Genomic DNA, 15,091 nt, shown 5'->3' with positions numbered 1-15,091 from the left:
AAGAAAAAATCAAACAAGCCCATCGAAAAGTGGGCATAGAATATGAACAGACACTTCTCAAAAGAAGACATTTATGCAGCCAACAGACACATGAAAAAATGCTCAGACCATTTGCCCATTTTTCGACAAAAATTATCTAGGTCTTGTAGGATGGAGAAATCAAAAGTGCCCTTTTCTGGCCATTTAGAACCATTGTCGAGTTTGTATTGGGGCCACGCCATTTTGCAGAAGAAAATAAGACTTTAGGTCAGGTGAGAGTTGAAGAGGTTTTAAGTTCTTGAGAACACAGGCTAAGGGAGAAGAAGGAGAAATGGAGGTGGAAGGTTGCCCATAGTGAAGGAGGCAAGTTTAAAGAGAAGGGTAGAGACACCGTGAAGGGGAGTGGGGAGCAGCCTTGGGCTGCAATGTGGGTGAGCAGCCACCAAGGGAATTGACTTGCCACCAAGGGAGGGTGGGTGAATGACCAAGGCAGGCATCCCATCAGAGATCAGACATCAATGGAAAGTGGGTGAATAATCAGAGAGGCGCCCCTGCAATGATTAAACACCAAGGGAAGACTGCCTTCGCAAGTCCATGACCAGCGCCGGAGTTTTGGGTCCACGGATAAAATGTGTCTCCTTTGTCTCTACGAGAAAATGAAAGGAATTGAAATTAAGAGAAGGGAGAGAGTGAAGGGTGGCGCAAAGATTGAAAGGAGAAAGAGGTTGAGGGATAGTGAGAGAAGTTGGAGAAGAGAGTAAAAAGAGGCCGTTTACCCGATATAAAATCAGTGAGATGTTCCTTGAGCTGGTTGGTCTGAGGACCTGAGGTTGTAGGTGGATCTCTTCATGGAGTGAGGGTGAGGACAGGGGACTGGTGTCCCGAAGGAGTCCCGCTGACTCAAGTCTTCGGCATCAAATGTCTCACGCATCCAGGTGAAGAGACCACCAAACAGGCTTTGTGTGAGCAACATGGCTGTTTATTTCACCTGGGTGCGGGTGGGCTGAGTCTGAAAAGAGAGTCAGCAAGGGTGGTGAGATTATCATTAGTTCTTATAGGTTTTGGGATAGGCGGTGGAGTTAAGAGCAATGTTTTGGGAGCAGGGGGTGGATCTTACAAAGTATATTCTCAAGGGTGAGGAGAATTACAAATAACCTTCTTAAGGGTGGGGGAGAGTATAAAGAACCTTCTTAAGGGTTGGGGAGATTACAAAGTACATTGATCAGTTAGGGTGGGGCAGAAATAAATCACAATGGTAGAATGTCATCAGTTAAGGCTATTTTCACTTCTTTTGTGGATCTTCAGATGCTTCAGGCCATCTGGATGTATATGTGCCTGTCACAGGGGATATGATGGTTTAGCTTGGGCTCAGAGACCTGACAGTTATCTTATGAGATCACAAATAGGGAAAGAACTATCATGACATGAGGTACAGTTTTCAGTGACAACGTCATATTTAGATTCAAAAAGTGCTGAATCTCAAGCAATCCGGATGAATATGAAGATATTGTGCTCTGAAAAATGGGCTTGAAGACTGGCCCTAGGGAACGTCAAAACACTGATGTCAAAAGTGCACTGGAAGAATTTGATTAAAAGTATTGCATTGTGAGTGGGTAAAGGCAGTATTTCTGCATTACAAACATGATGTGATTTTTTTTGTGTGACGGAGTCTCACTCTGTCACCCAGACTGGAGTGCAGTGGCACTGTGTCAGCTCACTGCAACCTCTGTCTCCTGGGTTCAAGCATTCTTCTGCCTCAGCCTCCCGAGTAACTGGGATTACAGGTGCCCACCACCACGTCCAGCTAATTTAAAAAAAAATATTTTTAGTAGAGATGGGGTTTCACCATGTTGGCCAGGCTGGTCTCAACCTGCTGAGTTCAGGTGACCCACCTGCTTTGGCCTCCCAAAGTCCTGGGATTACAGGTGTAAGCCACTGCGCCTGGCCGTGATTTTTAAATATATAATTTAAACTCAACATTTTAATCAAGATATACAAATTAATGAATAGCATGTGATTTTACCTATAAGTAATTAAAATAACACATTATTATGCACAGACAGTTGTCTATTTCATTTGCATCCTGATATGTTTTAATATCAACAAATATAAAAGTGAAAATCTTTTCTTAAGAGTTCATTTAGTAAATGAGGATGCTGTAATATTTGGAGTCACTCACATGTGGTACTTAATCTTATATCCACTATTCCACTCTCATGGAAGTGATGACTATGTGTTCACTCACACATAGTTCAGACTAGCATACAGTCTGTCCTCAGTCAACGTGTGTTGAGTGTTGCTGTCATTTCAGAGATAAAGAAATACAGACTCCAATGAGTTAGGAGACTTGGCCAAAGCACACAGCGAATAATGAGCAGAGTTGGTTCTGTGACAGTTTTCTGACCTCCTGGCCAGAGTATAAGCCACTACATCCAGCTAGAGTGCAAGGAATCGTTTCCTCTTACCTCGCTGGGAGGATAGCCTCATCACAGGCCAAAGACTACAAAGCTTGTAAGCCATGAATAATATCTAGAGACATGTATTATGTCTGGATCCGGCCACTGCTCAGGACAACTTCGTGCATGCAAGTTTGGCCTTTTGCTAATTTGTTATCAGTTCATGATAGCTGGCAAGCAAAATTGGCAATATTTGATCACTTGGCTTAGTAATACCACTTTTTTCCCATTTCAAACATTATCTCTTTTTGTCTCACATTCTTTTCAACACATGATAGCAGCAGCTCACACTGCTTATGCAACACAGATGAAGAGCACCTCCCCGTCCCCCACCTGTGGGCCGATCCCACCATGTGGATCCCAAGGCCACCCCAGGAACTCTTTGGAGGAGAGAAGCCCAGTGGAAACTTTCTCAGCTGTGTGGTGATTTAAGAAATACTAAGAAAAGGGTTTTGGCAGAATAGGCATAGCAACGAGGTTATTAATGTTGCAAATTGGCATACATTTTAATAAATGACATCAGATTTAGTCACAATTAGAGAAAGTTTTTTTTTTAATCACAATTTTATTAAGATGTTGGAGGTATATTCTCACCAGTTAAAGAATACGGTCTCCAAATATCATTTTAAGAATTGTACTTTAAAGAAATGTTAGCATTCCCTTAATTAAGAAATTCATGGAATATATGTGTGATGGGGGTTTGTGTGTGTGTATGTGTGTGTGTGTGTTGTTTAAATATTTTTCACTCTGGGCAGGGCAAGTTTTCAAAGGCTGGGCTGTCTCTGGGTAGAATCATGCCATAAGTTGCTTTCTGCCTTGCCCCCTCCCCACCATTCAACAAAAGTCCTTGTGGACCTCCCATCAGCTCCCTTCTTCCTTTCCATTCTCTCTCCAGGCTCCATGCTAGCCCTCAGAGTTGTCCACCATAAAACATTCCTCCTGGGGCCTCACCCGGAAATGGCATGTCTCCTTTGAAGTGATTAGGTCCCAGAATGTTAGGATCAGAAAAGACTTGAGGTTGGGCATGGTGGCTCACGCCTGTAATCCCAGCACTTTGAAGGCCAGAGGGGGTGGATCACCTGAGGTCAGGAGTTCAAGACCAGCATGGTCAACCTGGTGAAACCTCATCTCTCCTAAAAATACAAAAATTAGCCAGGCCTGGTAGCAGCCATCTGTAATCCCAGCTACTTGGGAGGCTGAAGCAAGACGATCACTTGAACGGGGAGGCAGAGTTTGCAGTGCGCTGAGATTGTGCCATTACACTCCAGCCTGGGTGACAGAGCAAGACTCCATCTCCAAAAAATAAAAGACTTGGGTAGGTCCCTGGGTGCAAACACTTCTTGTGTTCAAAGTAAAGGGCTCAAGGACCAAAGACCTCACTCTTCTGGGGTTACATGTCAGGGCAGACTCTGAGAATCATCTCTGGGGGTCTCTAATGCTTTCCCAGGGCCCAGAAGAGCAACCCATGTGGACAACGCTGATAAAAGGAATCAGTCCTCGAGGTTCCGGCACCATCCTACTCTTTGCCTTGCCTCCTTCCTCCAGACTGGCCCCAAGTGCCTCTTCAAATCCACCCCTCTGAATGGGCCAGGGTGGGCCTACTCACTGAAACGTGGTTGTGCCAGAAGAGGATTCCATATTTAGACTGATGCAGGGGTGGGTGAATACTGTGACTTGGAGAAGATTGCCTGGGCTTGAGTCCTCATTGTCAAGAACAAATCCATATTATCATGAAAACTTACTGGGCTGGGCATGGTGGCTCACACCTGTAATCCCAGCACTTTGGGAGGCTAAGACAGGAGGATTGCTTGAGGTTGGCAGTTTGAGACCAGCCTGGGCAACACAGGGAGAATAAGTCTCTACAAAAAATAAAATTAGCTGGGTGTGATGGTTCACACCTCTACTCCAGGCCACTCAGGAGGCTGAGGCAGGAGGACTGCTTAAGCCCAGGAGTTTGAGGCTGCAGAGAGCTTTGATTGTGCCATTGCACTCCAGCCCAAGCAACAGGCAAGACCTTGTCTATAAAAACTTACTTTTTTAAAAGGACATTTATTACAATCCCTTTAACTGTCAACCTGTGAGTTACAGGAAGCTTACTATTTTAGGGAGACCAAAGGCTAAAAACACAGTTGTTAATTCTCAGCACAATTCAGAATTTTTTGGCATACATATCATTCTTTTCTTCCCTGATCCATACACATGTAACATTCACAACCTGAACCCTTCAATGGAGTCTCCTTGTTCCTAAGATAAAGTCCAGCCCTATAAAGGCCCTCAATATGGAACCTTGCTGACCTCTCTGGCCTCATTTTGTACCACTGACGCCTCTTTCTGTGTGCTTCAGTACTCTTGTCTTCTTCCTAGGAGAGGCTTTTCCTCATTCCTCAGTCCTAGTCAAGCCCCCCATCCCCACCCCAGTTGCACACTCCCTTAGCAACTTGGCAACTTCTGAAGGATTTATACAAGTGTATTTAAGCAATTAGTTGAGTAACTGGTTGAGTATTCACTCCATATTCCTGAATGACCACTCCCAGAGGGCATGGTTCATCTCTGTCTTGTCCCCCAAGAGCTTATGACTGTGCCTTGCATGTATAATGGGTACATAATATTGGTTGAATGAAGAATAGGGATCATGGTGGGGCAGAATGTCTGGCAACCACACTGAATACAGGGGTGGGTTCTGGCCCAGCTGACTAGCAATGGGAGCTGGAGGGACGCAGCCTAGGTGGCTTATGAGAGCAGCCAGTGAACAGGCTGCCAGGCCAACCGGGGAGAGGGAGGCACAGCCTGGAGCATCTCATGAATAGGCCTCAGATAACCCTGCTGCCTGGGCCCCTCCTGGGATGAGCACAGAGAGGACTCTGGAATTTGGCTTTCTGGCTCCATGTGTTTCTGAGCAACACAAGATTGGGATAAAAACCAGTTTAGGAGGAAACACAATGTTCTTTAATTCCTTGAAGGTCTGGGAAATCCTCTTGAGGTACAAGACAAGTTGGAGTGGTCAAACTCATTCTCCACACCACATGACCCAGAAGGGACCCTGGTCACCGTAGGCATTAGGGTGTTTCTGGCTCCAGTTGAAAGAACTTTCCTGGCTTTGGAGTCAGGAAAACAGGTTCAAATCTCTGTTTTTCCACTTGTTAGCTGTGTGAACTCCGGCAAATGACATGATCTCTCCTTGAGCTTTAATATTCGCTCTTATAAAATTGGGTACAATTACTAGGTTAACACGGGAATTAACAGATCATAAATAAAGTGCCTGACCTAGAGGAGGCACTATATGTAAACAATCATTAAAATTACTGATGGTTTTATTACTATGTTAGCTTGTGCAGGGACTTTGCCTTTGATTCCTCTAACTTTTTGACTCTTCTTTTAATAGGGGTTAAATAAAATCCCATTGTGAACAGGTGTTCTAGCTGCTAGAAAGTTAGATTTCTCAGATAACAGAAACCTTCCTTTCAATAGCCTTTTATTCCTATTCGATGCAATTGCAGCTCTGATTCAGAAACTTTATGGTCAGGAATGTTCTCTCCAATGAGTGGGAAGGGAGGTCACCTCCACTCTGCTGTCCTAGCGATGACAGGAAATGCTGCACTGAGGTGTTGAGCCCAGTTACTAGGTATTGTTGGGAAGGACACACAAAGAGGTGCACATTCCTGAGTGATGAGTGCGGGGCATTTTGTTTATCCACTCCTTATAAGGAATAAGTTATCGTTGGTTCTGCAGAAGGTCACTGTTATTTCTCTCTCCTCAAGTGGCTGTTATCAGCTTTTTCCTCAGGGGGGTGGAACCATGATTAAACAGGGTAAATATGCCAGCACTTAACATACCCAATTAGGAGGATATTGACAGACCCTTGGAACAGAGCTGGGGATTTTGTCTAATCCTAATGACTCTCAGAAGACAAGCCTCCCTAGAACCTCAGAGGCAAGGCAGCCTGGGAGCCAGCCACAAAAGCTGCCTGGTAGGAAGAGCTGGAGTTGTTTTTACCCTGCCACAGGCCATTCGTTCCTTTCCTCCCTTTCCTTTCACTGATAGCCCTTGAGTACTGTGGTGTTGTGCAGGGGGTCCTGCAAGGAGCAAGGGACCCAGAAAGTGAGGGGTGATGCCTTTCCTTCTCTCAGAAGGATCAGTCCTTTACACTCAAAGGAGCATGTAGATCTCAAGGCCACCCCTAGGATCTCTAAAGCTCAAGCCTCACCTCTGTGCTGAAGCCTCTGTCCTGTCCACCTCCTGTCCTTGGGACTCCCACTGCACCATTCGCACAGTCTGATGCTTGCTTTCTATGGTCTTTCGTGGGTTGTGATTCTTTCATGGGTGCTGGTCTGGCCTCCTCACCAAGACCACAGGCTCCTCATAGGCAGGTACTGCGGCTTCCACTCCATGGGCGACCCTGCAGGGCTCAGCCCAAGTGCAAAAGTGCAGAGCATTAAAGGGGTGCTTGGTGAAAGCTGGTCGATGGATTGATGGAAAGTGGGTTAGGTTTGTTTGGTTTTTTTTTTTTTGAGACAGAGTCTTGCTCTGTTGCCCAGTCCGGAGTGCAGTGGTGCAATCTCGGCTCACTGCAACCTCCACCTCCCAGGTTGAAGCAATTCTCCTGCCTTAGCCTCCTGAATAGCTGGGATTACAGGCGCATGCCACCACGCCCAGCTAATTTTTTTTTTTTTTTTGAGGGGTAGTCTTGCTCTGTTGCCCAGGCTGGAGTGCAGTGGCGCTATCTCAGCTCACTGCAAGCTGCGCCTCCTGGGTTCACGCCATTCTCCTGCCTCAGCCTCCCAAGTAGCTGGGACTACAGGTGCCCGCCACCATGCCTGGCTAATTTTTGTATTTTTAGTAGAGACAGGGTTTCACCGTCTTAGCCAGGATGGTCTCGCTCTCCTGACCTCGTGATCTACCTGCCTCGGCCTCCCAAAGTGCTGGAATTACAGACATGAGCCACTGTGCTCAGCCGGATTAGGTTATATAAGACCAAAAAGCCTGGATGATCACCTCCTTCCTATAGTCTGTTAAGAACAAGCCCTATGGAATACTATTCAGCCATAAAAAAAGAATGAAATCCTGTCATTCCCAGCAACATGGATGGAGCTACAGAACATTACATTAAGTGAAGTAAGCCAGGACCAGAAAGTCAAACACCACCTGTTCTTATTCATATGTAGAAGTTTAATAAATAAAGTTGATCTCAAAGAAGTAAAAAGTAGAACAGCGTATACTAGAGGCTGGAAAGGGTAGAGGGACAGGAGGGATGGGGAGACATTTGTTAAAAGGTACAAAATTATAGCTAGCTAGGAGGAATAAGTTTTGGTATTCAATACCACTGTAGGATGACTTAGCTAACGGTACACATTATATAGCTTCAAACAGCTAGAAGGAGGATATTGAATGTTCCCAACACAAAGAAATGATAAATGTTTGAGATGTGGACATGCTGATTACCCTGATCTGTCACCATTTATTATATGTATCACTACATACTCTGTGAATATGTACAGTTGTTATTTGTTCATGAAAAATAAATAAAATAAAAATTAAACCAACCAAATGAAACCAAACCAAAAGAATCAGCCAGAGGTAGAGAGCTGGTCTAAAGGCACCTATGTCTCTTCCACCCAGCACTAGCTCCTAATTGTCCATAGAGCTGACCAGACACAAGAATTCCACTCTGGATTTTTCTTGCAGATGACCATTTAAAAAATCCACTTTCCATGTCCTCCTCCAGGCTCACGGGAGCTCATCATTACATGGTACTTCCTGGGCTCCGTAGTGTGCCCAGCACTGCACTTAGAACTGAGTGCAAAGGAACAGAGCTGCCACCTTGCCCCAAGGACATTCTGTGTCATCTGGGGTGAAAATACACACCGAGAGGCACCTCCTTGCCGTCCCCACATCCTTCTTGCTTTTATCCCTCAGGACTTTGTAAACCTTTTATCATCTACTTAATTTCCTGCCATTGCTTTCCAGAGCCTGGGGAATGAGGACCAATTTCCCAATCTCCCCTTTCTGGTTCTCTGACATCTTTCACAGACCTCCTTGTCTTTTTTTTTTTTTTGGTTTCATTGTTAATTGCCATAGGAGCAAATAAGAACAGGCATGGGAAAGTTGCAAAGGTTCCCAAAGCTTTACTTTTCTCCCCTGCTGATGGAAGTTAAGTTGGTACACATTTTCTGGACAGCGAATTTCCACTACTGCCTTAATAGCTCATGGACTGTAGCTCTTTCCCCTGCCAAGTCCTTCACGACCCACCAACCCACCAGCAAAGGGCAGAACCAGCATTGGGTGGAGTCAGAAAACTGCCCCCCCTTGCCCAAGGGGAGTTCTCCTAGCAGGTCTTGCGTGGGCCTGAGAGGGCTGCCCGGTGGATGCCAGGACTGTGCTGAACAGCTGCAGTAACCTGAGGCACTGATGTTTAGAGACTACAGCATCTGAAACCCCAATGTTAAAAATGGGAATTTTCTAATATTATTGAGAATCATTTCATTGATGGTCTTAGAAAAAGGATCTCTACTTTGACTAATAAGAACACGAAGGAGCCTAACAAATTTCCAAGACAGTTGGCTGCTTAAGTAACTAGAATAATTGGACAAGCTAGGAAATGCCCACATAAACTACGTAAGGACATCTATTGCAGAAAGAAAGTTTATCTTTTTTTTTCCAAATCTCAAATCTTTCCTATGGAAAGGAACTTTCCTCTTCAAGTGGGGGCTGGGGGCATGGCAAGTAAAGAAAATGAACTGGCTTGTGCAGGCCACCTGCCGGAAAAATTACGCCATGATAGTTAAATATATCCGGTTAACTCCAGTGATTCTGATTTTTCACAGACAGCCTATTATCAAAATATGGTGGGCTTTCCCTGAGGTTTCCCAGGTTGCACAAGTTCTGCTGAACATGAATTTGGGATTGAAAGTAGCTTTAACTTTTTTGCAGAAAAAGATGTGTAAGTGAATTTGTACCTTATTTGGTGAGGACAGAAGATCTCGGAGTTTGGTGGATTGCCTTCTTGTGCCCCCCAATACTTTACAGGAAGAAAAGCAATACGCCTTACATGGCTGCTGCATAGATTTGGTGCCACTGGCAAAGTCACTACTTAAAAGCACGTTTGAAGAATATGTAATAATTGGTTTAAACTGGATTCAATCAGTCATTAAAACGTGGTGGTCAGGATTATAATCAAATAAATTATAATTATGGAAATATTCATATTTTAAAACAATGAAGTGTATTGTGGGAACAGGTAAACCATCTGGGAAATACTGCTATTATAGCCAAGGATATAAACACTTATTTGTAACAGTGGCATTGAGAGATTACAGCTACTAAAGAGTGTTTGGTTATTCAAAACATCCCTTGACTATATGACTTCCAAGAAAATGTCTCGTCAGAATTGTGAACTATGGGAGAAATTGAAACCACTTTTGTCTTTAAAAAGCCATATAATGAACCCACTAATGAAATTCTAACAATATACTTCGTACTGAAGTAGAAAAATACCCAAAAGGAGCAGCTTCAACTTCAATTAGGTGGAAGTATACTATGAAGATACTTGAACTTTGGTGCATTTGGGATTTATGTGGTTATTTGGTAACACTGTTTAGGAACTACTGGGTCTTAATGTAGTCCTGCATATTACATAAGCATATAACTTAAACTATATGAAAAAATAAGACAAGGACTTGTTACTAGGAACCATAAATACCAATCTTAGTTAATTTTTTAAAGATTATGTTTTTTAAGAAAACAAATGTGTGCAGCTATTCTCTTAGGTTGAAAAGGCTTTGAAAGTTTTAAAAATTATGGCAAATAACCAATATTAAAATTGTTTTTCTCACAATGAGATATTGTGAATGAAAAAGCCTTAAATGTTAATAAGCCGATGTATTATGATACCAATATCTGTAAAATATTTGTTTGATGATAATCCTGACCACCACATTAAAAAAAAAAAAATTTAAAACCATCCATGCTTCTGCATATTCAAAGGTAAATCAGAGGAATTAAATCAGAGGTTTATATTCATGAAGAATATTGTCACTGAAATGTTTTTCACAACATTTTTACAACTTGAGAATATTTTTAGCATCTGATTTTTTTTTTTGACCAGGGTCATCATGTCATGTAGGCATATGTTATATCTACATAAAAGGAAAGAATTAATATGTATTTTTATGAATGCTTAACTAGAAATGTCTATGGAGTTGGCTAATTTATACACATTTAATTAGCTATAGATTTCTAATATTTTCAGTTCTGTATAATTTAAGCTTTCTTTGAGTAAATTTATTAGATATTCTTTTTTAAAAAGTTCAAGTGCTTTGATCAGTCGATTCATCTGCAAAATTAGGAATAAAAAAATATGAAACACAAAGAATTGTATACAATGAAATTAAGACAGAAAAAAACGATTATTATTTTGAAACTGTTGAACATGATGTTTTTAAGAATTTTTAATGATATAAGAAAATGCTCAAAATATAATGTTAGGTGAAAAAAGAAAACACAGTATACATTCTCAACCACAAAATTATATGTGTGTGACTATATAGAAGTATGTGTGCATGTGTGTGTGAATGTTATGAAATTAAAGTATATCAGAACGTTAATAGTGATTCTTTTTGAGTAATGGGGACACGACAATTTTTATTTTCTTTTTTATGGCTTTCTGTGTTTTCCAAAACATCTACCATCATAGTTTTCCACATGATCAGTAAAAAACTTCATGTGAAAAGAGAAAAACGTGTTTAGGAAAGTTCCTTACATAATTGCTAGCAAGAAACAGTGATTACTGTATCCAGGGGCTTTACACAGGTATCTTGTGTGGTCTTCACAGCAGCACTGAGAAGTGGGTGTCAGTGGCCCTGTTTTCAAGACCTAGAAGAGTCCTAGGCTCAGGGAGATTAAGTATGTTGTCCAAAGTCATACAGCTTTTGTGTCAGGGCCAGGATTTGATGCCACACCTGTCTGATCAGAGGTGGGACTTACAGACGTTCTCGGGTACAACATGCTCCACATTTCCTTGCCAAGCGTAGAGCTCGCTCAGCAGCCTTCATCCCAGGGAAGGTGTGAGCAGCAAATGAGAGAACATAGGTTTGTTTGGTGTGTCTATGGCGCTTTTAAACTATGACAGGTTGAACTTCAGCACCCAGACAGGGACCCTTAAAGGACCCCTGTAGAGTCCCACCACATTTTAATGAGAAGTCAGTCTCGGAGTTGAAGAAAATCTTTTATTTACAAGAAGTTGCCTACACTAAAATGAGTTTTCTGTGTGGGTGGAAATTTGCTTGGTTAGAAATTGAATTCTTGATTTGCATCCAAGCTTTTCTAATAATCCATTTAAGGAAAGGGAAATACTCCCACACGGGACGGGTTTACAAAGTCTTGAGAAACCTGTAACTCTCTGAGTTTATCTAACAAATCGGCCTGTCCCTGACTCAGCCTGCTCAAGTCAGGAGGCTTGCGGGAATACGCGAGCTGCCTAAACAGATACGAAAGCTCTTATTTCATCACCAAAACATCTTCTGTAAGGCAGTGTTGAGCTCCGACATGAAGACCAACTTGGATAGGATCCTCAGGGTACAAAGCTGCTTGGAGTGACTGCTGCTCTATTAAGCATATCAGATCTCACCCATGACCCCCTCCCTCCTAGCCTCGCTGTCACCACCCGCCCTTTCCCCACCTCACCCCTCCAAAAAAACAATCTGTGGCTGGGCCTGAAGTCTCTTTGATGAGGATGAAGTTTTTCATTGATGATTGGAGAGACAACCTAAATGAACACACTGCCCAATGATATGATTTAAATTCCTACCAAGCTGTCACCTGTCCAACCCTTTCCTGAAAGCAGAGCGGAAGTGAAAGGGGAGAACATGAGGTGGGGAGGTTGTGACCTGGAGGAGAGCAAAGGACCCAGAATGGACAAGTCGCTGTCAACACAGCACTTTCCATCATTTCCTGCTTCTTGAACCCAGACAGACACAAAGAAGACCTGCAAGAAAGGGCATACCCTAATTTGCCTGGTGTCCATGAAGGTCATGGATGTAAGGTTTGCAGTACACTGTGGGGAGAAGAGCCATAAACTAGGTAGGCATCGCTTAACTTTGAACAAATCACTTTACCTCTCTAGGCCTCAGTTCCCTCTTCTGTAAAACAAGGTTGAACTGGACATTTTTCGAGTTTCTTTCCAGTTCTAAAGGACTGCCGCCCCACGCTTCCCTAAATAACCTGCTCCTGCTTGGATTCAATAGAACACTGGAGATTCTTTCTCTCACCCTCCTGGAGTGAAGAGAGACCCATGAGGACACCTGATCCAGTTCTCCGAAGCCCTCCTTGTCCACACTTGGTTGTGTGTGAGTAGTAGAAAGCATCAGACCTATCAGGGTGGTTAGTCTTTGCTGCCCAATAATTTGCTGTGTGTGACCTTAGAAAATCTTTGCACCTCTGCTCCTTGATTACTAGAAGTGAGTGATTGCAATTGCTCCTGCCTGGCAGAGTCAGGAGGAGGTTAGAGTTGTGGGTAATGTGATTAGAAGAATGCCTGGCTCATCATAAGCATGCTCTTGTCATTGGCTCCTATCCTTCCTTCTTGCTGGCTAAGTCATGTTGGGCTGTATGTGTTAGGAGTAGGGAACCCCAGGAGCTGCTCCAGAGGTGTATCAGTTAGGCAACATAATGAGACCTCGTCTCTACAAAAAAAAAAAAAAATTTCAGTTAGTCAGGTGTGGTGGTGCACGCCTGCAGTCCCAGCTTCTTGGGAGGTTAAAGTGGGAGGGTTGTTGGAGTCCTGGAAATCAAGGCTGCAGTTAGCCATGACTGCACCATTGCATTCTAGCCTGGGCAACAGAAGAAACCCTGTCTCGAAAGAAGAGAGAGAGAGAGAGAGAAAAACAGACAGAGAAAGAAGGAAAGGAAGGAAGGCTCTTGTCTCAGCTACCCAGAGTGCTGGGATTACAGGTCTGTACCACCAACCCCTACAAATTTAATTTCTCTCTGATTAGCAATCAGAGGAAGGAGGGTGGTGATCGACTCCCCTCTATGAGACCCAGTTTTCCATATTCTAATCTTCTTTAAGACCAGCTCAAGGCCCACCTCGCTTGGAGGCCCCAGACCCCTCTCATCCACAGAGATCATACAAGGTGCATTCTGAAATGCATACTCACCATGAACTGCCTTGCAGGGCTAGATGAATTTTCAGATGAGAAAGTTATGATTCCTCTACTAGATTGGGATCTCCTTAAGGTCAAGGGTCATGTCTTCTTGATCTTCATCTCCACTTCCCACTCCCAACCCATCCTCAGAAAAATGTCTAGCACGGGGTTTGGCACATGGTTGGCTCTCAAGGCGGGTTTGACTCTGAATGAATGCATTCCTGGGGACTCCAGTCAGCTGTGATAATGAGGATCATGAAAGCTGAGGTGTTTGCTTAGTCATCGCCCCATTGCATATTTTTCAGCTTAATTATCATATAATTTCTTCATATATTCCAATAAATGAAAGACAAAATATATCTTTAGGGGATGTATGCATGTGAAAATTAATTCTCATGAAAGTCCTTGACTTACCACAAAAATTCAAGAAATGCACTTCTTACACATGGACACAGGGAAATATGGATCTTCCTGTCATGTGCAAATTAGGAGCCCTTGGACAGAAGAACTGAGTGTGAACCCCAGTGGAGTGAATATTTGTATTTGTATTACTGTAAATTTTATAGAATCAAATTTCTTAGTGAGAAACCATAGTGCAGTCATCAGTTCTGGTAACTGCTCCTGATTTAATAGTTTACAGCTAGCAATCCCAAATAGCAATGTAATTCAGCCATCTATCTCGATGTTTTTGTTGTTGTTGTTGTTGTTTGAAATGGAGTCTCGCTCTGTCCCCCAGTCTGGAGTACTGTGGCACGATCTCGGCTCACTGCAATCTCTGCCTCCTAGGTTCACACCATTCTCCTGCCTTAGCCTCCTGAGTAGCTGGGACTACAGGCGCCCTCCAACACGCCTGGCTAATTTTTTTTTTGTTGTATTTTTAGTAGAGATGGGGTTTCACCGTGTTAGCCAGGATGGTCTCGATCTCCTGACCTCATGATCCACCTGCCTTGGCCTCCCAAAGTGCTGGGATTACAGATGTGAGTCACTGTGCTCGGCTTTTTTTTTTTTTTTCTTTTCTTTTTTTAGACAAGAGTCTTGCTCTGCCACCCAGGCTGGAGTGCAGTGGTGCAGTCTTGGCTTACTGCAACCTCTGCCTCCGGGGTTCAAGCAATTCTCCTGCCTCAGTCTCCTGAGTAGCTGGGATTACAGATGCATGCCACCACACCTGGCTAATTTTTGTATTTTTAGTAGAGACGGGGGTTTCACCATGTTTGTCAGGCTGGTCTTGAACTCCTGACCTCGTGATCCACTTGCCTCAGCCTCCCAAAGTCTTGGAATTACTGGCGTGAGCCACAGTGTCTGGCCCTACCTCGATGTTTATTTCACAACTGTGCACTGAAGAAAAGTCACACAGCTTAAGTGAGTGGGGTCAGTGGGAGCTCTGCTGAGATGTTTTATAGTTGGCATGAGGGAGTATATTTTGTTTCAACTATTTTGAGCATTTTCACCTTAATATTCTTGTAGCCATTCTCTGATAGCCCAACTCCAGGTTCTTTCTATGAAGCATCTTGGCCCTGC

This window comes from Colobus angolensis, unplaced genomic scaffold (genome assembly GCF_000951035.1).
Source record: "Colobus angolensis palliatus isolate OR3802 unplaced genomic scaffold, Cang.pa_1.0 Scaffold186, whole genome shotgun sequence".
Lineage (NCBI taxonomy): Eukaryota > Metazoa > Chordata > Mammalia > Primates > Cercopithecidae > Colobus > Colobus angolensis.
Note: the sequence above shows the minus strand (reverse complement) of the source record.